This window comes from Dromaius novaehollandiae, chromosome 4, assembly GCF_036370855.1.
Source record: "Dromaius novaehollandiae isolate bDroNov1 chromosome 4, bDroNov1.hap1, whole genome shotgun sequence".
NCBI classification, from domain to species: Eukaryota; Metazoa; Chordata; class Aves; order Casuariiformes; family Dromaiidae; genus Dromaius; species Dromaius novaehollandiae.
Genome location: NC_088101.1, coordinates 74,829,736 through 74,855,026, shown reverse-complemented (window position 1 = coordinate 74,855,026; position 25,291 = coordinate 74,829,736). Strand labels below are relative to the sequence as shown.

At 41.0% G+C, this 25,291-nt stretch overlaps 1 protein-coding gene and 1 long non-coding RNA gene across 4 annotated transcripts in view; both read right to left on the bottom strand.

Annotated features, from left to right (window-relative positions):
* Positions 1-1,443, bottom strand: part of WFS1 (wolframin ER transmembrane glycoprotein) — a 38,490-nt gene extending 37,047 nt beyond the window's left edge. The window contains exon 1 of the mRNA XM_026122007.2: positions 1,182-1,443. The gene's annotated coding sequence lies outside the window, so the exon portion shown is untranslated. The remainder of the gene's footprint in view (positions 1-1,181) is intronic.
* Positions 1,444-12,228: 10,785 nt separating this feature from the next.
* On the bottom strand, positions 12,229-24,865 carry LOC112996454 (uncharacterized). 3 transcript variants are annotated; one of them, XR_003262446.2, is made up of 5 exons: positions 24,789-24,865; positions 18,542-18,671; positions 16,564-16,660; positions 13,953-14,005; positions 12,229-13,523 (listed from the first exon to the last, which is right to left on the bottom strand). It is a non-coding gene; the product is annotated as an uncharacterized LOC112996454 (long non-coding RNA). The 3 variants fall into 3 exon arrangements; XR_003262447.2 differs by lacking the exon at positions 13,953-14,005 and having other exon boundaries at positions 12,229-13,007; positions 13,435-13,523; XR_003262445.2 differs by lacking the exon at positions 13,953-14,005.
* Between the last annotated feature and the right edge of the window lie 426 nt (positions 24,866-25,291).

The following is a 25,291-nucleotide window of genomic DNA, read 5'->3' as shown; positions in this document are numbered from 1 at the left end:
TTTACACAAAACTCACTAAGGCAAGGAGGGAAAGGTCTTACCAATTCTTCACAAAAGGCCTCATAATTCCCACCGTAAACCTTCTCCTAAAGGATAAGGAAATCTCTGTTCTAGAGGAAAAGTTATAAAAGTTTACTTATTGATTTAAGGAAAAAGTACTGATTGAGAGTTGAGCTTTTACAAGACAGGAAGCTATATACAAGACAGGAAGGTATGCATATAACATCAGAGTATGATGCATAGTAACTCCAGCTGCTCAGAAGCAATTCCCTGGAGTTTACGCAATTCCCACAAACACCATAGAAGGTATCTGCCTACAAACTGTGCTTTTAAATTCCGTATGCTCAGAACGTTGGCCAAGAGATGCTCTCATAAAAATAAAAGTTACATAGCCAAAATCAAAGATCGAATACCTAATTGAGCTGAAACTTGAATTCTGCTTAAAGCAAGGACACTAAAAATGATGACAGGATGCTAAAAGCACCAGCAATACTACCACTGTGATACACAGACTTTGCAATTTGGACATCCCCTTTGCCTAAAAGCGAAGACATTTTGCCGAGAGAAGTAAACGCATTTCTGCATCACCCTTCCATACAGAGTCATAAATAAACCAGCAGAGCTCAATTCAGCCTCCAAGCCGGCATAGGAAAACACAGCGATTAACATACTTTCCCAGTAAACCGGCAAGATTATTTTTAACCATCACACAACCACAAAAGTTACTTTACAGTCGGTTTTAAACTCGACCTTGGTGCTTTAAAGCGGGGAGGAGGGTAAGCCGAGGCACGACGAGGCTCCGGGCTGGTACGGGCGGGAGGCGAGCAGACGCGCTCCGCAGCGGGCCCGGCCCCGGCGCCGGCAGGGCCCCAGGGCCGCGCCCGCCAACGCGAGGGGAGCGGGGACCCACTCACCCCGAGGGGAGCGGGAAAACCCCGCGGCCCCGCCAGGCGCCCCGCACCGCTCCCGTGCGGTGAGGAAGGCCACGGAGTTTTCTCGCTGTAGGAAGAGGAGCCCTCCCCTTTCGGACGGAGCAGGAACTAACTTAAGTTTGATTTTAGGGGTTAGTCCGTGATTTAAAAGGAAAATAAAAAAGGAGGAAAGGGAAATCGGGCTTTCCGGGAGCGCAGGAGCCGCCCGGCCCCGGAGCCCGGGACGCCCGCGGCCCCGACGCGACTCACCGCTGCCGAGCCGCGCTGCCCCGGCGGCGGCGGTGGGACGGCGGAGCCGGCGGCGGGAGAGGGGGCTGCTCCGCCGCGGCGCCGGGCGGCGAGCGGGAAACGCGGCGGCCGCGAGGTGCTGCCTGCGCCCCGCCCCAACGCTCCCGAGCCAGCAGAGCCGAGGCAGCGCCGCAGAGTTTCCCGGTAGCGGCTGGGCGCTGAGTGGAAGCAGCACCGCGCCGCCCGCCGCCTTAGGGGCGGCCCCGGCCGCCGCCCCCCGCCCCGCGGCGCCTGGTGAAGGGGCAGCGCGGCTGCCACTCACCGTCCGCCGCGGCCCGGCGGGGCGGGGCGCCGGGAGGCGGGAGCTGGGCGGGCCGCGGCGGCGCCTGGCGGCGGGGCGAGGGCCGGCAGGGCAGCGCCAAGATGGCAGCGCGGCGCGACGCCGCGGGGAGAGGTGGCGGCGCGGGGCCGGGGCCCGGGAAGGGCCGCTGAGCCGCCCTGAGCGGTGGCGGAGCGGCGAGGGGCCGCGGCCCGCTCTCTCGCTGCCGGAGTTGGGCCCGGAGCGAAGCCGCCTCGTTTGGGCGCGGAAGGGAGGGTTTGGGGCGGCTCCTCCCGAATGGTGGAGAAGGGGGAGCGGCCGGGGGGGGCCAGCCCGCGCCTTCCTGCGGGGAGGCCGTAACCGCACCTGTACAGCGGCCTGAGGGAGGGGCAGCTCCCGCGGCGGAGCTGTAGGGAACAGGGGCAAAGAGAAGGGAAAAAGTGTGGTAACTAAGCAACTAGTCATCACTAAATACTCCTGTAAGAGTGTAGGTTATAACAGACTTCTGTCGCGGGCATAGAGAGTTGGTAGGGCTAGTGTAATGAAAGACATGAATTTATCCCAAAGTGTTGCTGCTGTTCTGGCAGTAAACTCATTTCTCTCTAGAAATAACGGATTATTTCTCATTTTTGAGCCACTTAAACAAACAGTATCTCCGTCTCTATGTGGTGCTGTGAATAGCTCCTAATTAAATAAAACCACAAATGCCGAAGAGGAGATTAAATTTAAACTTGAGAGTCATTTGGATGAGTAATTTAATCGCTTCAGCTGATTTTCAGAAGTTCCAAGTTTGCAGCATATCATGGGGAGCTATAATATGTCTCATTTTTAAAATGTCAGTTGGATCCTACTTACTGACCTCACTGCATGTTTTTTTAATCCCTAAATAAAAATATGGTCCCCAATGTCCAGGCTTGCTTTATTATTTCCCTTCCTTGGAAGTCATAACATAATTCTTCCTTTTACCCAAAGTAAACATAGAATTAAACTTCCAGTTACTTCAAATGAAGATAAAATGTGGAATAAAACAGGGTTGTTTTTAAGAAGAAGCTTTTGTAGTCTGAATCTAACAGTGTTTTACCGGGGCATAAAATGCCTGTCTTGTGTTAACTGCTCAGTTGTTCCTTTAGACTGACAGTATGATTTAACTCGGATATGACAACTTTTACCGCAGCAATCTGCTCCCCCAGTTATTCACATTTGCTGTAAGACGTCGTTCTGTACAATTGATTTGGTATTTAGTGGGTGTGCTTAACGGATGTGACTTGCATAGCGAGCAGGTGGGAATGAGGGTGGGAGCTGGAAAAGCAGCAAACAAGGAAGCGTGAAAGCAAGCCTCCCTCTGCTGCTCGTGCCCCTTCCTCTGCAGCACGAGGCGCAGCCACACGTGGCACAGGCCATTCCAAGGGAGTTAAGTTCAAGGTTAAAACTGCCCCCACTGAATGCTAACCTACTTAACAGTGAAACTCAGTGTGAAATATATTCTGCAGTTGCCTATGAGTAGTCTTACACTGGATTAACGCTTTTGCTGAACTGGATCAGATCCTTACTTTAGAAAATGCCAGCTAAAGCACTGCAGTAAATGAATTGTCACACTTTATAGACACACACCTATTACATATAAATACACATGGTGTTACTGAAAGTGAATCAAACTCAAACATGGTGGCAGCTTCCGTTGTCAACCCCACTGATTCCACTTTGGCTCACCTTTCCCGCAAATGATTAGTTTGCATTTGGCATTATCACAATTGTCAATTGTTACAACTAAAGAGAATAAACATGGAAATACTGTAATAACTCATTGCAACATCTTTTTAATTTCACTTATGTACTGTGATTAAAAAAATCCTATTGCAACAAGAACACAATAAAAAAAAAGCCTGCAGTTCAGCCTGTTTTGTCTTCATTAAATAACCAATAATCCTTTTACAAATGTTTCGTAAGGTTACAGAATGGTGTTAGTTGATTTTAGCCAATTTCGGTAAACCTTGTTTACTCAAGATACGATAAAATGTAGTATGAATGATAGCCTGAACACCTTAAGTGCAGTACTCAGATATAAGCTGAAATTAATTACTCTTTCATATACTCATCAGTGAATTCTAGAAATATAAGTGAACAGGGACATCTAATGATCCAAGTAACTCGCATAAAGCCTCTGTTAAGCTGCAGTGACTCTGGGATGTGCTATGAGCTCTGAAGTTTTCACTGAAGTTCTTTTGTAAAATTTCTGTTGCAGCATTTAGGTATGTGTGTAGTATTGAAATGATTAAAAAGGTCTGTCTCTTAGAAAATTAAATAACAGTATGGCAGGATCATGCTGAGCAACATCTTGTTATTAAATCAATCAATGCAAACTGATTTACCTGTCATACTGCTGAAATGAAATCACACTTGTAGCATTGCTTGCATACCAGCAGCTTCTCACTGGCCCAGAGAAGAAACTATTCAAACACTTCTTAAAAGGAAGAGATAAAGCAGTGATAATCCAAGAGAACAGATCTGCGTGAATCACTCCAGTGATTAGCCTCGAACTCGTATGCTTGTCACAATACCTTTGAATAGGAGTCCATTTCTTTAGTCTATTTTACAATCAGAAACAGATCTGAGGTGATTAGCCTGGATGTTTCTGGAATATGATAATCCTAGCAAAAAATTGCTGGCAGTACTCTCGTTATGAGAGAAGGACTGAAAAATTCATAGAAATGTCATGTACATCTTCAGTAATTACATATTATGAAAGGAAGGCATAATTCCTTGACAAAGGGAAGACAAAGACAAAAAGGAATTAATTCTATATTATGAAAACAGAAATATCTAAGTGATGTTAAATAACCTATAGTGAAAGTTGTCTTAAAATTATCTTTTTTACCCCACCTTTCCAATTAAGAGAACAGCTATTATTTCAAAATAATAGGCTTAGTTGTTTACTCTGTTACACCCATTTTAACAGTATATAATTTAATTGACTGAGGAATTACATCAGCATAAAATTAGTGCAATAAAAGCTCTAGCATGCCTCATGAGTCGCTGGGCACTATATTTTCATTAGACTAAGGACCAACTTAAACCAGACCTTTTTTTTTTCTGGACAGCATGTAAGCCTCAAGCAGTAAGCGTTTTCCGTCAGAAGAGCAGTAAGCACACTGAGACGATAGGCGTAGAATCGAGAGGAGGAACAACATGATGTCAATGGTTAGGACGTTAATGTCATTTGGGATGGTCATTTGGGAGGAAGAACTAATAAAGGCAAAGGTGGGAGGGAAATGGAAAGAAAAACATGAGAGGAAGAAAGTGGGCAGAAAAAGGAGATAGAAATAGGAATCAAGGAGTTATGTGAAGATTGGGAATGAAGAATCTTCTTCCCAGGTCTGCATGTTAAATATCACTAGCACCCCAGGGCTGGGATAGCCTGTGTTTTTCCCTGTGCAGGCAAAAGTATATAGGGTAATGTGAGCATCTTCCCCTGCCCCCTGCTTTCTTAAGCTCTCTCTTTATTCCACTGCTTTTATGCCAATTAGTCTTGGAATGGCAGCATGCAAGTAACATTCATCATCTTTGCTTCATACAAAACGGCAACACAGTAATTCTCCCATAAGCTTGAACAGCAGTAAGGAAAGGGACCACATTTGCCTTCTCACAAATGCTCCGTTTTGTGGCGTCAGATGTTCAGTTTTCTATTTGTCTCCACAGCTGTCTTTTCTAACCACAGACATACACTGTGAAAAACAGAAGGATTTTAAAAACAGGCACAGAAACAAGCAAAAGCCACACAGGCTATAATTACGTAAGGCAGCGGGCTGTTAACACTGCAGCCATTCTGAGATAACTGCTCAGGTGTATGCAAAGGGGAGCATACTCCTCTTCCTCTTCCTTGAACATTCAGTGTTGCTCTTTTCACAACTTTCCTATGAGACAGCTACCGATTTCATTGTTAATCCACAATCTAAATGGGACGTAGCTCTATACAGCCCAAAGCTGCACCTGAATCAAAGTTGCATTTATTCTGTTGTGTTACAGTCTAGAGAAAACAGGCTGGTTTTCTCTAGAGTGAAGGAATATTAGCTCAGATCCTTATCCATTAAAAAAAACAACAACAACAAAAATCAACAAAGTCTGGAGCTATACCTTGAATTAATTTGGTGTTACCAGAGATGAAATTTTGTCCAAAATTAAATTTGACATCTTTAAACACTGAGAATTTCTTGGTGTAGCTAATTTTTCACATTAGGATTTGTAAACAATTTGTAAATAAACCAGGCTGTAGTAAGTACCATGGCCAAACAACATATTTAGCACAGATGAGTTCACATCAACCTTTCAAATTGCAAAGTATGCCACAAATTTTGTCCTGTAAATTAATGTATTAGTTTTCTTCGCCTTCGAAAGTCGAGCATAATCTTTTGCACACAGTGACCTCTAGTGTAAACGAATGAAACAGTTTGGATACTGGTCTGAGAGCTGACTTGATTTCAGTTAGAAGCAGACTTCCAGATCCAGTGTCATGGTATGATATACATAGAGAACACCGTATGCATTGACACCGTTACCTGCTCAAGGGGACACACATGTACCATCTGTTTGACTATATGACAGACTGTTTTATGGATTAAACAAGCAAGCAAAGCAGGAACAGGAAACAGAACAACAAAAATGTTCCCTCATCCACACAAAATAAATAAATCTAAAGAACTTGAAAATCTTCCCTGATTCCTATGTAATTTTGCTAAGATTTTTCTTTATGTATTAGTCAAAAACAAAAAAACAAAAAAACCCCAAGTGTGGTTCAGGTAATTTCCAGCAGTCCCAGCATGCAAGAGATTGCTTTTACTTTCTGAAGTACAGCTCTGTATTAGACTTTGTTTCTGAGATACAAATCAGAAGGCAGTGATGCAAAAATTTCTACAAGGATTGCTGTAAAATGTACAGATTCTCCAACCCCTGGCCCCAATATGCCTATGAGTTAACCCTAATACAATACATACATACATACATACATACATACATACATACATACATATATATATATATATAACTCCAGTATATCCTGGTAACCATCTTTCCTCTCTCATTTTCTGTACAATTTGAATGGATTAAAACTTTTAGCTTTAGAGCAAGAGCGTTTTTTGTCATATTCCTACCAAGCTGCCGGGCAAAAGAAGAAGGTGGAGAAGATCATTATAGAAAGTCAGTTGTCAGTGAAAATTCCTGATGGCTGGCAGCGTTACATCTGGTTAAAGGGAATTTAGCTCTGGAATTAGTTAATTCAACCTCCGAATATTAAGAATTCATACTATAGGCATCTTCACTTATTTTAGGAGGAAATAATCTCTGGATCACTTTGGACAAATAGTAGAAATTACCATCTCTTTGTTGAACAGACCAGTTCACATGACTTCAAATAACAAGTGTTAGCAATTTGCAAAGCATACTACAAAAAGTTTTCTATAAACCACCTTCCCACCTTTCCATGATTCCATCTGGTACACGGCTACATAGACATGTTGTTCTCCATCCACAAACATTATGTATAAGTTGCTATTTGAAAAGCCGAGTTGCTACTTCTCTGTATCAGGTACTTTTAATGTGAAGAATTCTGTAATAGAGATTTTGTAGAAATTTTTTTAAAAGTGCAAAGCAAATTTCTGACAAGAATACATGCTCTTAGTCATATATAAGTTAGATTAAATTTGTCACATTGTGGCTCTCAGTGTTTTTAGTCAGGAAACCTTCTGAGTGTTATATTAGTCATTACACTTTCAAATAATATTTGTGTCAGTACTGATGTCTCCAAATCCTACTGCTTCCTGCCTAAGAAATTGGCCACTCATTTGAAAGCTTAGAATACAAGCGTATTTACATAGGTGTGGAAGTGAAGTGTTAATGAATTATTATTATTAGATTTGTTAATATCTGCAAAAGTTCACATTATTCATTGTCAATTATATAAAATAACCATGACAAAGTTAATTTGAAATACAAGGATTTAAAGGCCTGGTTTTTGTCCATTCAGCTTATTTCCACAAAACCTTTTAGAAACAACTTCTTTACTATATATTTCACTATGCCTCTTCAGATTTTATTTACACATTTCAGTACTCCAATCCTGTTAGCTAACTTTAAAAGCAGTGGAGTTTGCTAACTTTAACAGTGACTTTACTTGACTTTAAGGGTAGGGGCGGAATTCAGCTCTTCCGTGATGCTGTTTTGTCATAGCAAATGCAGTTGTCTGGTAATTCTCCTGGTGCCAGCTGTAGTCTGCATTCCCTCCAGATGGTGTTGGTCAGTTCGAGCTGTTTGAATATCTTTAAAATCCTGTTGGTAATCCTTAAGTTGATACATACCAGTCTCCCACCAGGTGGCAATAACACTCTTCATTCTTTAAAGCATTTGCTGCATTTTAGATAGTAAAAGTGTATATTGTGTACTAATTAGAGGAAATAAAGTGAGTTTATATTTATATATATAAAGTTTATATTAAAATGAAAGTGACAGAAAATGTGATTTTCCTGAACTCACAAGCACTTACGAAAAATGATCTGTAAGTGGGAACAAGGTGCAATGTGCTGGGCATAGTTTCACAATAGTTATCTAACTCTCAAGTGTCTTGTCATGCACAAGACTAAACTGCTTAGTTATTTGCTGTTATCAGTATCTGTGATAACATTAAGGACTTTTTTTTTGATTCTGGGTTTGATGCTCTTCAGAGCTCATTACTGGCCTCAGCCGCACTAACATAGCGAGAGGGAAAACTTTGCTGCTGCTGTTCCTGGTCAGCAGGATTGATTTGACCTCAGTCGCTTGCAGGGGCCAAAGGAGCTGCAACGCTTGTCAGCTTGTGCTGAATACTCGGGCTTCAGTTCTCTGTTTTCCTGAAATAAAGCAATCTGTGACTCCCGCAATAGAGAGCAGGCATCACATTTACAGGTGTCAGGGCACAGCACAACCTGCTGCTCCCTTGGGTTTGAACAATCAGCAGCTCCTAAAGCAATGCTGCAACCATGTATGTCAGCGCTTGAGAGCAGGTCACTCTAGCTGGATTGAAACAGAAGCATAGTAAATATTCTCAGTTTTAGTGTGTTTTTCTTGCTGCACTGAGTAAAGAGAGAATAAGTTTCTTCTGGTTCTGAGCAGATGCTAGCATCAGTGGCAGTACACTAATGCAACTGAAAAGGGCTATGGATATTTTTAAAGTTACTTGATTTCTTCAGAGCTGATGCTTCTTAATCAAAATAAGTTCCTACGGATCAAGCAATATCTGGTGGGCAGAGACATCACAGAGGAGCCTTCTGGAGGAATTTGCAGGGGGCTAAGTAGACTCTGTCCTGCCAGAATGGAATAAGGACAGACAACTGGTAAGAGACATACCTATGCTTTACTATTTCAGCTTCTTAACATTTTTTAATTCTAATTAACAATTGTAAAGAGAATATTTGATCATTGCCTGCCCCAGAGGAAAGAAAACTGCAGACCTGCTGAGGTGAATCACTGCTGAAAGACAGGAGACTGCATCTTGGGTCCAATTACGAAAGCAGGGAAAAGAAATCCCATGATTCCACCTTGACAGACAAACATGTGACTATTTGCGATCACAGTCCTAAACAACGACACTTGGAAAAAACAATTAGACCAAGAGAAGAAAATGTCTGATACTTTTAACAGACATAAGCTTCATGTAGGTTCAGTGAAGTCTTTTAAATGACCTTAAAATTCTTTTCTACCTGTGCTAAAAAGCCTAGCATTAATTCACAGAAAGGTTCTCGGAAGGCTTAAAAGGTCTTAAAAGCTTTTGTAATCCTAAATCTGATTTTTAACTATAACTTCATTAATAATTAAAAAGAAATTTGCACAGAAAAATGACTTAGCATCATTCAGTATTTGCAGATGAAACTGGAACAGCACTAGAATCATGCTAAATTTTTGGACTTTTAAGAAATATTTCTAAATGCCTTCAGAACCACAAAATCTGCTTCCAACTCAAAGTGTTGATTCTAAAATTGCATAAAAGCTGCTCAGCTTGAGAAGATAGCTGACATTTAACAGTACAAGAAAATTAATACTTTCATTATTAACTCCTAATTTCATTGTTTCTCTCACAGTAGTTCAGACTGGAAAACAAACAGTCCAGTAAATGCAAAAATGTATTTTTGTTTCTATTAAAAGTGTTATGCTGTATCTGGTAACTTTTTCAGACTGACTTCCGGATAACGCTAGCAGAAGATAGAGGAAAAGGGACTCAAAATTTTCAGCTTTTGAAATGACCAAAGTGTTTAAGCAGTGAAATCATCAACATGAAAACTGAGGCAGTAAGACTGGCAATAGCAAAAATATAAGGTTAAGAACAACAAAGACTGATCCGAGAAGAAAGAAATTATTTTGGTCTTGCTTTTGCTGTAGACTGAAGCACGGGAGCGCAGGAGACACTGTTGTTTACAGCCCTGCCCTGGAGTGGGCTGCTCTTCATAGCTCAGCAGCTCTACTACCCTATTCTTGAGAGAGTCAGGCCAGGAAGGGGTGAAAATGTTCCTTCGATTCCCAAAGGCAGCTGAAATCTGCTCTATAAACCTAAAGGTTTATAGTTCCTGCATGGAGGTACTAGGCCACCACAATCATCTCCTTGCTCTGTAGGGGTGGAATCAGACTTGTAGCATCAAAACAGGTGGGAAAACAGAAAAAGAGACCCATTGCAAGTGAGCAACTGTTGCTGTTTTAGTGGTTAATCTGATCACATCAACTAAATTGGAATAAGCCAGTTTTAAAATCTGATGCTCATCACAGTCAAGCAAGTGTTGTACTTGGCCCAGGACTGTAAAACCTTGTTGCAGGACCAAGTTCTTGGCATGCAAGGTCAGGAAGAAGATACTGACTGGTTATTCAACTGCTTTCAAAACTGGCTTTTAAGTTTTAGACTCTATACACAACAGAGAATGTATTGCTGAGGGACAAAAGTGATAAGGGATGTCCTTCATTAACAAACTGAAGCACTATAATTAACTTCAAATGCTACACTGATTTACTGTAAGCTGAGGATTTGGCTATTTCTTTCCTTTTTCTTGGGGGGGGGAGGGGGGAAACAGAGGAAAGACCTGTGAAAATGCTTAAAGACTGATGGAAAGCGGTACAATCATTTACTGTTACTAGGGTTCCCCCCCAAAATCCCCCAATAAAACCAAAATGCAAACTGAGCACGCAGCAGGGAAAACACAAGTTAGGTATGCAGGGTAGAGAGGCAAGGGAAGAAACATGTAGTTTCTTCAATAGTTACTGTAAGATGAGCTCTAGAGAGATGCAGGGTGATGGATATTACTGAAGAACTTTTATTCAAGATTATGTAAGCTTTGTTGTCCATTTATCCAGATGCTATTTCTGTAACTCTTTGTAAAAACAAACAAAGAAGAAATCCTCTTATTCTTCATACTTGCATTTTATAAAGGAATAAAACTGTGGTGTAAATACTGTATAATTATCAAATTCGCTAGCCTTTAAATTATCCAGTTGTGTTTTTTTTTAATTAACTTTCTTACCCTTCTTTTTAATTCACAGAATTCAAACACCTTACTTGTTAAAAACTAAACTGAAAGTATTTTTAGCACTTTTCCTTCATGTGTCTGAAAGAAAACCATACAGGCATCAGAACCAAAATATGTTATTAAATTTAGCTATGACTACTAGACCTGAGCTTTACAGAACTGGAGGATGTTATTCAACATGAAATGAAAAGGGGACTGCACAACCATGGTATCAATAAAATAGTTATCAGCATGGTTACAGCTCAGTTTTGTGTAGCAGTTTTCTATGAGGACTGGGGAAGAAATATTCTTGTATTTGCATGTGAAACAGAGCATCAGCAGGATAAGTCTGCAGCCACAGCGTGTTCTTTACATTTGCTCCCGTGGGACAGAGAAAGTATTTTATTCTAAATCCTGACAAATTAATGTGTTTAGTTCTTCTTGAAAAATGTGTTCCTCTGAATAGTATTTTCCTGAATGTCTCCTTCAATCCTCAAAGCTCATTTAAAAAACTGCCTTAAAGGCTAACCATGAAAATAAGTTTTTTGTGTTTTTAAATTCTCCAGGCCGTAGATCTTCTGGCACAGAATTTCAAGGCTTCAAATTGCCAGTGAAGACACACAAAAAAGCTATTGCCTATGCTTCTAATCATCCTGTTCCCAGACAAATTCGGCATCAGAATAGAAAGTTATACAGCAGCTCTAATAGCCCATACTCCAAAGTTGTTAAAAAAAAAAAACAAAAAAAAAAAACACCACAGTACCTGAAAGCACACTCTGGCATGAACACTCAGGAAGCCTGGAATCTAGAAGAGGCATTCATTAGTGTTTTCATTCTCTTTAATCATGTCTTTTTTCTTTTTAATCCTTGCTTTAATCATTTCATTGTTACATTTCTACTCATAAAGTTACGATTTCCTGGCATTGAAGAGGTAAGACCAACACTAAGATTTTCTCTTTTTTTATGTATCCTGCAGTGATAGAGAAGAATCAGTATTGTAATACTGTAGCATTTTTTTAACCCTAAGCACAAATAAATCTATATATTTTAAATGAATCGTATCAGTTTACCTAGACATACTTATAAAAACCCTGGTATTAAAAAAAACGGTAATGTTGAGCAAAGCTTATCGACTCAAGTGTTACAAAAGAGAGGACTGCCTGCTTAGATGAGGTTTTAAAAATGAGAGGGTCGTATTTCCAGACGCTGCTTCAATTAAAACTAACAAAAAAATCTGTTAGAATTCATTTCGTTTCTAATTATACTTCCAGTCATGCACAGACACAAATATCTTCAACCTACACAAAGTGTTCAACAAGAAACATACATTAAACAGGCTGAGTAGGAATTATTCAAATACAATGCGTGCACCAAGCTTTGTCATCTTCGTTGATCTTTATCTTTCCAAGAAACATTAGAATTAGTAAGGAATTATTTCATGTAACATTAAGATACAGTCACGTCTGTGGTACAGTATGGTTATTGTTTATCAGTACAAATAAATGTTTAGCACAAATAAATGATGCAAAATAAACATTCCATTTAGCAGGGAGAAAACATAAATTTTTAAGTAGGTATACCAATATGAAATTTTGTCAGGATACTGCAGTCAACACTTAATTTTGGAGTTGTCAAGAAGTTTCTGAAACTGTAATCCTCATATAATTAGAGTTCTACGAGTCAATGATTTCACTAGAAGTAGAAAGTTATGCCCCATGAGTGCCCACAGCATCCAAATATTTTAAACATTAAATATTTTAAAACTGAATGTTGTTAAATGTATGATAAAAAGAGCATACAGAAAACAAGTGCAGAAGAAAGTCAATATTGTTTTACATGGCATACTACAGAAATTTGAAGATAAACTCCTGTAAAAAGCAGAATTCTCTTAGGAGATCAGAATCCCAAACTGAAGCCACTCTGTGGTATTGATTGTCTTAAAACCATCATTCTTGTTCTTCCTTCTAAAGTCCCCTCTGATGTTTGAGGAACTTGGGCATTTCTTCCTCAAATGTTCTAAAACAAAAATGGTGAAATGGGTCTCAGCAATACTGAAAACTCTCTCTTTCTTTGAAAAGCAAAGGTCTTCCAGTAAAAAGTTGATGCATTTCAGATGCTGATGACTTCAGAGTAAACATATAAAAATACAACTGCATTAAAAAAACCAAACACTAAAATACAGACTTGAAGACATGGCTTTCTCTGCAGATTCTGAAATCAAATATACCCTGTAATTTACATTTTTATTAATGACAGGGAAAGAAAAAAAATGCAAGATCAGGCTTCCAAATTTCAGTGCTGAATCAGACAGCCATGTTAAAATATCAAGCCATGTCCAGGCATAGACTTAAAGTCATCTCTGCATATGCTTTAACGAGCTTCTTCCACAGAATCACTAACATCGGTGACTACAGTGCAACAGTGTCCAAGCAAGCAAACAGACCTTTTCACGGATGCCTTTTTGACTGTAGTAGCTGAAGCTGTCTGTTACTCTGTGTTCATACCAGGTCATTGTTTCATCCACCTGTTTATCTAAAAAAAAAAAAAAAAAAAAAATCCAGAATGGTGAAACTAGAAGTGTCAGCCAATATATACTAAATAACTGACACACATTGTCTGAAAGGGGAAAACTGCCACCAAGGGTTACAGAGAGACTACATTAAACAGAACAAACTAGGCAGGCAATGGTTTTAACACTTTTGGGCAAACCCTAATTCTGCTGCTGTGAAGGGTTTTGTACGTGGTGGGAGGTGCATTTAATACAGGTGCATATGCTCGGGATCTCCCCTTGCTAGTGCAAATACATCTCATGGACACGCATCCACAGAACTCCTCTGGCCTCCTACTTTTTCAGCTTCAAACACCCTCAGAGGATGAAAGAGGACTGCAGCATCCACTTCTGTGTTTAACTTGAAGCCCTCACAGCTCTGTTAGAAAGCAACTTTGCTTCCTGAGATGTACCATTCATCTGCCTTCTTCCTCTTTGGCGTTCCTCGTGTCAATCGGGAGTCGACCTAAGAAGAGAATTTCAGCCTGAGAAGCTTTATTCTGTAATAATGTCACTTGCTTCCTAATGAGAAACACGAAGATTGTCGTATCTGTCAGGAGCTGCATATAACACCTCCAACCTGAAAACAAACATACTTTTACTGGGGGGAGAATAGAAGGTGAGTCATCAGGAGACACGCAAATCGCATGTAAAATGCTTCTTCAGGGACAACGCCCCCAACATATGATGTTAACTATAGCTGAGACACACAGACAGAGCCGAGTACAAGCAAAAAATTAAGCTACTGCAATAAAGAACAGCAGCCAGGAAATTCACATTCCCTTAACCACGACGGAGCAATCAGTGCAGTAAGGTGTACTGACTGGATACCCTACTGGACCGTACATGAATGGTCACGGCAGTCTGCTGGCAGGGACTGGTGTTACGAGCAGCGAGATTTGGGTTCTCTCCCTAGCTCTCCCACTCACTGCCTTGCGTCAGGTACCACATTTATCGTTTTCTATAGCTCTGCTTCTCTATCTGCAAGAGCTACTTAACTACATTCCTGAAGTGCCCTATGAATCATTACGTATGGCAAAGTGTTGGAGAGAGGTAATCGCTTTTATTAGGCAATATGATATAATTCGAGAAAAGGCCATCCGGGCTTGTGGACACGCGAGCACTCCAGGTATTATGAAACATTACAACATTTGTAAGAATTTCAACACAGACAGAAGCCCATCTGCAAATCAACCTATCAGTTTTCATTAAACATTACTGGTACTTGCATTTGTCACCATTTAAATTCTCCATACTAAGAACACAGAAATTAAAATTAAATGCTATAGCAGTAACAGTTTTTTTCCTGCTCCCCCAAACCCAAACAGCTACACAGAGCACTGTATCTTTCACCAAGAGCTGAGTAATATAAAAGCCCCAAAGACAAAAGAAATTAGGTTGCAAATAAAGGCACCCCCCCCCCCAATACATCTGCTTCTATCTAGGAGGCAGAAGCAGTTGCAAAGTCAAGTGTGGTCCCTCCTAACTCTGGACCACTTGCCTTTGTAGTCTTAGTATCCTTTAGTTTAGGTCTGGGTATATTTAAGCAAATGTTGACAAGAAATGTTGACAAGAAAATACCAAAGTTAAGAGCAGTTATCTGGCTTTTAATGTGTGTTATCTATTCCTCTCCAGTGCTAAAATGCAATATTAATACACTTGCATGAGTTACAGATACAGCAAATGCTTCATTCTGAGATACACTTCCTAAAAATACTGGTCCTGATGAAGAAACAAATCATGTTATTCTGCCTTTTGTAAAAAGAGAAGTATAGAAGCAGTAGCACATTTCCAACATGTGAGCGAATCTGTGGTTCCCTGTTTTTCCCTTGTATATTAATCAGAACATACCCATTATATTTTGCTATTGGATCCAAAATTCAGATGTACTTTTCATAGAGGAAAATTACCTATTTCCCTCAGTGGAACTAGGGCTTATCCACATGGCTTAAAACAAACAAAATACAACAGTTTGCACAGCTCACTACTGAGGAATTGTCCTCAGTCACTTCCCTGCTTGCTTTGTTAACTGTAAAGAAAACATTTAAAAAAAAGTTATATGAAAACACAGGACTGGAAGGGATTCAGAAACAATCCTCTGCTGCTCCTCTCCTTATCCTAATGCATGATCCATGCCTCTGCTGGAATTCATCCAGGAAAGATTTAACAAAATGACCCTTCACCTTCAAAGACAATCTGCTACAGTTCTGCGCTGATCTTACCATTCAAATAGACTGCAAAAAGAGAACGGGATGAAATTTAATGGGAGCGCACACAGGATGCTGTGCTTTCTTGCACACTTGGTCTATGCCCTGGGAGAGGTCCATAACAGAACAGGTCAAAAAGGCAACATAAGATGAAGAATAACTGGCTAGGTAGCAGTACAGTAGGGATTACATTCGATTACACCCTGATAAATGGAGAATGTCATCCTGTTGGAGATAAAGGCAAGCACCATGCTGGCCCGTACAGCGCACCGGCGGTAATCCTTCCACTGCCCAGCGCTGCAAGGCCACAGCTGCCACACTTCAAAAGCCAGGTCTGTGCTTTGAGAAGGAGGTGAATCATGTGGACAAAGTCTACAGAAAAGCAGCGAGTGATCAAAAACTTAGACAGACCTTAGGAAAAAGGACTGAAAAACCTAATCCTTGGGCCTCATCCAAGAAGATATTTCAAAATAGGTAAAATCTTCTGTGAAGAGAATGTTTTTAGTGTCCTAGTGTTTAGTGTACTAGTAAAAGTATTAATAGATTAAATTGCAGCAAAGGACATTTAGATAAGACGTTAGTTAAAACTTTACAATAAGAACACTGAAACAGAAACCTTTTTTTAAAAAAAAAAAAAAAAAAAAAAAAAAAAAGAGGAGATGATACAAGCACCTATAAGGAATATCCAGGCATGAGGGAGAATGCCTTGGAGAACAAGATGGTTCACATAGCACGATCAATCTAGCAAAATTTCATCCAGCTCTGATTTTTAAGAACATTCTTTCATTCTTCCAATGTAAATTGTTTCTCAGCTTACCAAAGGGGACTTGCGAACTGCTCTTCTTTAAACAGGCTGTGATAAGCTTCAGAACTGTGACACGTGTTCAATTCCATTTGGCTTCTATAATAAATCACTTTAAAAAAAGATATGATACTTAGAATACTCCCTTTTTGTTTTTAATCCCACAAAGTTATACAAGAAAGGCATACTTTTTTTTTTTTTGCTCAACACAACTGAGGCTACTGATGAGCTGGCATCTTGTTTATTTTAGTGAAAGCCAAATCTGGATGTCTGATAATCATAATGCTTTGCTCACTCAAAATATTACATAGCTAATTACATAGCTAAACAATAGTTGACAACATATTCACAATTAACAATTTGAAAGCCAGTAATACCTTTGTCTTTTATTTATTTATTGTACTTTTATTGACATACATACATGAATCATTGCATTAATTAATCTTGATGAAGTAAGAGATTTGCTGTTTACACATGTTCAGTGACATTGTTTTTTAAGCTAAAATGTCTTCTAGCAGAGTGGGGAAAATGACACAAATCTTCAAAAACCTTGAGGGGCACAGCATCAAAGGACCAACTTAGTACAGATTGCCTTTAGTCATCGCAATCCTACCTTGAACTTCTTTTGGAAGAGTGATGGGGGCAAGGAAAAAGTGCATGGAATTTGTTTTCTTCTTTTTTCCTCTTTTAAGCTAAATAAATGATTTCATTAAAATGCACTCTGAGGATTTCTAAATTTTCTAGGCTATAAATTTTTAACTCACCTAATCTTTCCTCTGGGCCATTCTCAAAGCCTTTAGAATATGCTAAGATTTCTTACAGCGAGGGCTGCAATCCACTTGAAATGCTTCCTACAGGAGAGCACCCTGAGAGAGCAAGTTACCAAAATAATTCAGTACTGTCATCTCCCTTGTAGGCACCCGAGGAACCGCAAATTCCTTTGGCAGCTTCATTTTAACTTTCCTTTAGGCCAGATACCATTCATTTTCTGAAGCAGTGAAATACTTTGCATTACACTGCCTCACAGCTGACACTGCTAAGCATTTTATATACCCTGTGCTTGCTTCACTCCACTTGAGCAAGGGGGGGTTCTCCAGGGACAGGGCAGTCTAAATGCCAAATGTAGTTGCACAGATATCTTGAAGAAAAAAGGAAGGCAAGAATGATGCTGAGACTCTGAGCATCTTGCAGATGTCCTGGCTTTACCAGATTAAACCGATTTTGTATAGTGAGCTCTGGGATATCAAGAAACAGTGGTTAATTGGCTTGTGTTTTTGCAAATCTCATTTAGATGGGCTTTGGGAAATTTGGCAAGATGCTGTAGGGAGAGTGAATCAATTTGCATACAACACCTGCAGGAGAAACATATCGTCTCAGCAGCTCTCTCTTCCTGCAGTAAATCACGAAGCACAACCAAAGGAGGAGTCGCAGGGGAAAACCCCAGCTCATGAAGAGACGTGGCTAGAGCTGGGCCGCAGTCACCTGCGTGGCGATGAACCAGGCTGCCTTGCAGGACACAGCACAGCCGCTGCCCCAGCAGGCCGTGAATTTACCAGCTCACAGTGCCGGCTCAGAGACCTCCACAGCCCGCAGTCAGCATTCGCACTCACCACCCTTGTCTCACCCGCATGTTCTTTGTGTCTTCTTACAGCCTAATTTGCACATGCTTTCTATTATCATGTTCATGCTTTAGGTGTTTTAACCGTGCGCTCCACTACCATGGCTGGACAAGTCAACTGGGCCTTTTCCAGTTACACATACAGAATCACCTCACAGGAAGCCCCACCACATTTTCCTACTGCTGCTCTTTAACTGCGACTGCAATTACACTGTTTAATTAGAATTTCCTTGACATACACCCACATTGTTTCTTATCCTTTATTTGCAATGCAATTCCCCCCTCCACAAGAAAGTGATAATAACAATCTATGCAAGCATACATTATTCAGCTATATACAATATATCCGGCCTTGTTTCGTCATACCAAACATACCTTTTGCTCAGTCTTATTTTTCTCATGTCTGGCTGTGCTGCTAACATAATACACCGAAGTACCCAGCACAGCAGATTACTGGGATAGCTGTGAAGTATCTGAGTGCTGGAAGGCGTTTTTCTGCTGCTACCTAAAGAAGAGAAAGAGGGAGAAAAATAATAAAAAAAAGAGACTGTGTTATTTGGATAGGAGTTTATTTACGCAATGTTATGCACTCAAAATTGTGACTGAGCTCTGGGCAGCGTACTTTAAGATATCAATTGATTTTGTAGCTCTTCCTAAGGATATATTTGGTAAATACAGGACTAAAGTCATTGAGCCCATTTAATCTTTCTGCTTATTTACATTGTGTTTCATTGAATGTAAGTGAAATCGCACTGCAAGTGCTTAAAGGAAGGCAGAACAATGCAGACAATGCAACAACTCACAAAAACAATTTTTTATTCTTAATGTAAGATTAATAATAACTGAAACTGATACAATCAATTTTTAAACTTGACAAATACTTGTGTTTTATTTTCCTCTGTTGCACATTAACGAGACACTTAAGAGAGATTAAATATGCTTTCATTAAGTACACAAGCATCCAAATTCCATATCCCCAAGGAATTTACTGACAGCTAGGGAATACTTGAGTTATTTTGCCTTTAAGCATTTCAAAGAAGATTGATGATGAAACAGGAGCAATTGTAGTATCTTCACTGATAAATATCATGCTAGTGCATCACTGGGATGAGTAATGCAATGCCTCTGCCATCCTCCACAGTGCGTAACTCTCCGATTCAGCATCTTCTCCCCTGGATGGCAGCTGGTCTTATTCAAGTTCTATTTCTAAGGAAAGACCACCTTCAAGGTTCCCAGTCCTGCTCCGTCTTTAAAGAGAGCTGCCTGCAGCGAGGCACAGCAGACCTTGCACATCTCTTATGCTCAGTTACCCCGTAGTTTCCCAAGACCAGAAAACATTTGGATCTTCTCTCCTCGTTTAACAGGGAAAAGGGAAGGAATTCACTAGGCTACCTATTTGTCTCCCTATTCCCCTCCCCTTCTTCACAAACATGAATTTTATGACAGCAAACCTCTTCTAAGAAAGCCTACATCTAGGGGAATCCATTAATAGTCCCCAAAACAAAGACCTTGCAATTATCCAAGGAACAGCAGAAAAATATTTCTCAATTTTGCATACTGATTGAAGACTTGCATCACTGTGCATAACAGAGGCTGTTGTATTTTTTAAATCAACATTTCTCACCAGCTGCTAACCTTTGAAGTGAATATTTTGTATTATATATTGACTGCCTGCATTTTTCAATATGCAGACCTCCAATTTACACATTTTAGAAGATCACAAGTCACATAAATACATATGGAAAGTGGCATAGGGCCACAAGGACATCAGGTCCAAATCTTGCCTCATTAATCCTAGACAAATCCCATTGCCTTCTGTCGAGTATTATTGCTTTAACAAAGAAGATACTGACCCAGCAAGCTGCATTCAAATACCATTCTGTCAGGTGTTAGATAAATTCAATTTCCATCCAACACCTCAAAGTTCAAGACTTCAATAACCCACTCTAAAAATGGAGCCTTTAGCAATCACTGACAGCTAATAGTCAGGTGGTGAAAAATAGGGAACTCGGGATGAAAATTTAGCAAATGCTTCAGACAGAAGAAAAGCACATTTAACTACTTTCTAACTGCTTTAGGAGTACTATGATCTTCAGTATGATTAAATCCTGATATTAATTGGTTTATTAACAAGGCATATTTTCTTTTTTTTCCCCTTAGCACCTAAAGTTTGTATTAGAGGAATACTACAACTCAGAGTTGTCAAACTTACATAATACTTTATTACACAAAGATCTTGCATTTGGAAGTTCAAGAGTATCATGACAAGAAAAAAAAATGACCACAATTTCATGTTTTTAATGGCCACGTTTAGCAGCTTTTTTTCCAAAGCTCTGAATAGCTTACAGTGCATTATGTACTAAAGCAGGTATGAGCGAGCCACAGACAAACATCCTCAGAGAATTCCTTCTTAACAAGTATAATGGCTGTTGTTTTTACCTTTTAATCCCTAGTCTCTCTTTATTACAGCTAATCATCTCAACATATGCAATAAAAAGAGCTATGCAGGTACCATTAGAAATCAATTGCCATCCAAAGCTCAAGCACTTCTTTCTACAGCAGTACCAGTGACCAAACACATATTAAGGTATTGTAAAACTTAGCAGTTTTTCCTCCTTTAGCATGTGTCACATGCTGTATTCCCATATTCCATAGTATAGTCCTTAACTATCTACATATGTTGTCATTATCAATTTGATATGCAACTGCATGGCAAGGGATCTTTTAACCAAGTTAGCTGTACCTAATGCTTATGATAAATCCTAATTTTGGGGGGAATATATTCACAGAAGACTCATTCGTCTCTTAAGGAAAAAGTGATTCCTCAAAAACAGATATCAGAAAACACTAAAAGTTCATATATATCCACTCAGACATATGCTCTTACACAAAAGAAAGGAATATTGTACAGTCCACTCGGCGCAATTTTGAAATTTAACTTGTGATTGTTAAAACTACATCTGGAAAAGAGGACACATTTCAGCTCTTACCTGCAGTCTCATTCCCTCTGCTGCCTACCCGAAGGAGCCTTCCGAGGTGCTCACCCGCAACGCTCAGAGGCAGCTCGCGCCTCTCACCTGCACACAGCTGGCAGCTGCCTGAGCAAAACATGGCTTTACTACCACAAAAAACCCCAAACCCCAGCTCTTCCAATCCATCTTGAACCTCAATTAGAAGTATTTTTGTTTTAAATTAATAGGAAAATGCTATTGTTTTAAATGAAAGTCCACTAAGAGTTTCTGAATGCTGTAATACCTTACAAGAAGGAGCCTTATTCTGTTTCAGCTACTCAAGCCTCTCAGCCTCTTTGAAATGAATGCCTTGAATCCAGCTTTCCTAGAAAAACCATTGCCATGCAAGCTCACAAACAAACCCTTTAAATTGGATAATTACAGTCTGCCTACTGAAAGGTTCCCCTAAGAGTAGTTTATTTTTCCTTTCTTGTCCTGCACAGTGTTAACATTAATAATATTCAGTGCCAAGCAGTGAGAAGTTTTAAATTTGGCCATATATTATACATAATTGTTGTAGTGTTGTTACGCGCTATTAAATAGTTGCCTGCAGGTGGCTGCATTTCAATGGGAAAAAAAAACCATTCTGTGTAAAACAAAATTCTGTCCCTAGACATATACTTCTGATTTCCAATAAAAAGAATAAATCAATGCAATCATTTTAAATTTTCAGCAGGAGATAATCTAGTCCCTTGTGTGTAAATCAGTTCTGAAGTTCTCCAGATCTTTTTCCATAAAAGAAAAGAGAGCTTAAAGCATTACAATTACTCAGAGCTGAAGTTTTAAGAACTTCTCATACCTTGAATAGCATAGTGGGAAGGCCACCACTGTTAATAAGGGCATTTTATTATTATTAAGAAATTAGGGCTAATTTAGATCTAGGTTTATTCATACCTAGAATTCTGATATGCTTCTGCTAGGCCACAGGCTTCAAAGTCTTTAAGATGAATATACCAATATTAAAAATGGATCAACTTTCAGTTATGGCTTGTCCTTGAAATTTTATTTTCCTTTATAATTAATGTATTAATTTCTTGTATAATTAATGTATTCTATGAGTACAAGAAAGTCAAAATGCCTCTTATTCTAACCTGCATAGCTGTAAAGTCAGCAAAAGGGTTTTTAATGAACTTTTAAAGTGTTACTTTTAAGCGTCAACTCTATTCCCATTAAACTAAGTGAAGAATTTGCACTGATTTTAAGAGATTCAGAACAGAGCCCAATATCTTCTTGCACGGCACTTTTCATAGTTGATATTTCAATCTGCTTTACTAATCACCAAGCCCAGAGCTAGAAAGCTGGCAGCACAATAGCCATATGGCCAGTAATAACCTATCAGCCACTCACTGGCCAAAATGTTTGTCTTCCCATGTAGACTTCTGCACTTCACAACTGCGTGCTGCACGCGTGCTGCACTTCCCAGAAGCCTCCCGCGTTGTCGGGAGCACCACAGTTACCAGGAGGTACCTGGCTTAGCTTTTGGCTGCCCACCAGAATCCCTACATTAAGTTGGGCCAGGCCTGCAGGACCTGGTTGGTCTCTTGCAGTAAGATAAGCTTCCCACTGAGGCTAGCACAGCTTCACTGATGTAACACTAACATTAAAAAAAAAAAAAGTCAGATTTTTAATGTCTGCCTTTATTGCATATTCCAGTCTGTTGGATGTTCCACATCTACTATTAACATCAGTTCTTCTGGGATGGAAAGACTTCTTTACAGTACCTCTGTGCAGCACACACAGCGCAATGGGTCCCTCAGTTTGAATCCAGTAATGATTTCTAGACGTTAGTGGATACAGCAAACCACACGCTCCTAAGGGACTGCTCCAGAGTTCGTAAAGTGAAGGATGCTCTGCAGCTGAGAGGACCAGCAGGTTATAGATCCAAGTATGACAGGCAGATAGTCTTTTTGAATTTGTGCAGACAAGAAGATGATGACATATCCTTACTTTTAAATGAAGCCCATCTACGTACATTAAAAAAGTTCACTCAACATTTAATTAACATTAACATTAATTAAACAATTAAGGAAGAATACTGAGAAACAAAGCACTAGCTAGATTACTAATTTCATCTCCTTATTTATTTTAAGTATTTTTCAGCAAATGATAAGTAAAAAAAAAAAGGCAACTCATTTTAGAGTAATAACCCCATGCATGAGCCCATTATAAGCAAACCCTATAGAGAACACGCTGTCCTTGTTCAGAACACAGCATTGCACAAAACACAATGCAGATATAAGCATATATTGCATATAATATATTCAATAATATATGCAATATGCATATATTATTTAAGAGTTCAGGTTCCACCACAGGACATAGTTCTCCACCAGTGCCTCCCAATTCCCTCTCTCTCTGACTAGGGCAAGAGTTAACGCCCAAAATTCCTATAAAGAATGGTTAGATAGTAGCAAAAGCATAACCTAACATGCTGCTTATTGTTGTTTCATTCATGCAAACTTGGAATATAGCAAGTAATAGCAACTAGTAAATTTATCGACATCTTTTAGAACCTAAACATGAAACATTGACACCTGATACTGTCTTGGAAAATGGAACAAATAAGGTGTACGAAGTAATTAAGGCCAGCTGGGACCTTTAATTCTCATTGATTTTTAAATCAAAAAGCATCCTTCTTCCCAATAGAGAAGAAACTTTTGTTATCTGACTATGAGCATCCCTTCAGCTTCTGTTGGAAATACGTCACTTGGAAATGGGTGAAAGAGACTTGTCTAAACTTTGCTTAATACTCCTCAGCAACGGATGTTCCCTTCTGGTCTTAATAGGTGGTTCTGACTGTTTTATTATCTTTACTGTTAAAAAACGTGTTCCATTTCAAGCTTGGTTTTGGAGTACTCCAATTTGCCATCAGTAGTTCGCATTATGGTTTTGTCTGCTAGCCTGAAAACTCCCGTTACCAAATGTCTGTGGCCACGTTGCAGCCTGCTCACTCCAGAGCCGCCTTTCTGATGACCGGTATCGATCAAGCTCCTTGAGTACGTTTGAAGCCTGATGCGTGTTTCTTACCACGTTTGTGGTTCTTGCTTCAAGTCCACTAGCTATTTTCCATATCCACCTTGTTTCATGAAACTAAGTACGGACCTGGCATGCCAGAAGCAACAAGACCAAAACCAAAGATAATACAGCCCTATTTTCTCCTTGATGTCAGGCCTGCTTACACTAATAATGCATCAGCCCTCTCAGCATAACTTTGAGCTAATTATCAGGATAGGCCCCCCCTCATATTTAGCTGAATCGAAATACAGCTCTGTTCTGCACTCTGCAGAGTGCAGCTCTAACACTGAACCGCGGCCAGACCAACAGAAACACCCAAACTGTGTTTCATACAGGTGCGCTCGTGGCAGATGCACAGCGGGGAGGACGAGGCAGCCTGGCCCAAAACAGCGAGCAGAGCCCGGGCCCGGCGGTCTCCGCAGACCCCCGCTCCACGCTCGCACCGCAACGAGGTGTTAGGCGGTATTAGGGTTTCCAGCCGCCTGGCCCGGAGAGCAAGCGCCAGCAGCCGAGCTAATCTGAAACCCCGCGTCTAATTCCTCTGCGCAACAACAGCGCCGAACACAAAGCTGAAGCGCTCGGTACCTTCCCATCACCTTATTCCCGCTGCGGGCGGTCCGCCGTGACCCAGGCGGAGCGGCGCGACGTCTGCGCGCAGCGCGCACGGCTCCTCCGAGCAGCGGGGCGGGGGCGGGGCGCCGGGGCCGGGGCCGCCTGCGGAGCAGGGAGGGCGGCGCCGGCGGCGACCTACCCCTGCACCTGCCGCTCCGCTCCCCGGGCAGGCGGCGGCGGTCCCGCCCGGCGGGGCGGGGCGGGGCGGGGCGGAGCTGCGCTGCGCGGCGGCGGCGGCGCGGTGCGGGGGCGGGCCGCCGCTGACAGCTGGGGCGGGGGCCGGGCGGCGGCCGGCGCCGGCTCCGAGGTGCAGCCGCCCGGCGGTGCGTCGCGGCTCCGTGCGCATCGCGCTGCTGCGCCCGCGGCGGCGGAGCGGCGCAGGCGGCCGGCGGGGCCTCCGCCGGGGCCGGCTCGGGCGCGGCGCGGGTGAGTAGCGGCGAGGGGGCGGTGCTGCCGGGCTGGGGGGCTCGGACCGTGCGGGGGTGCC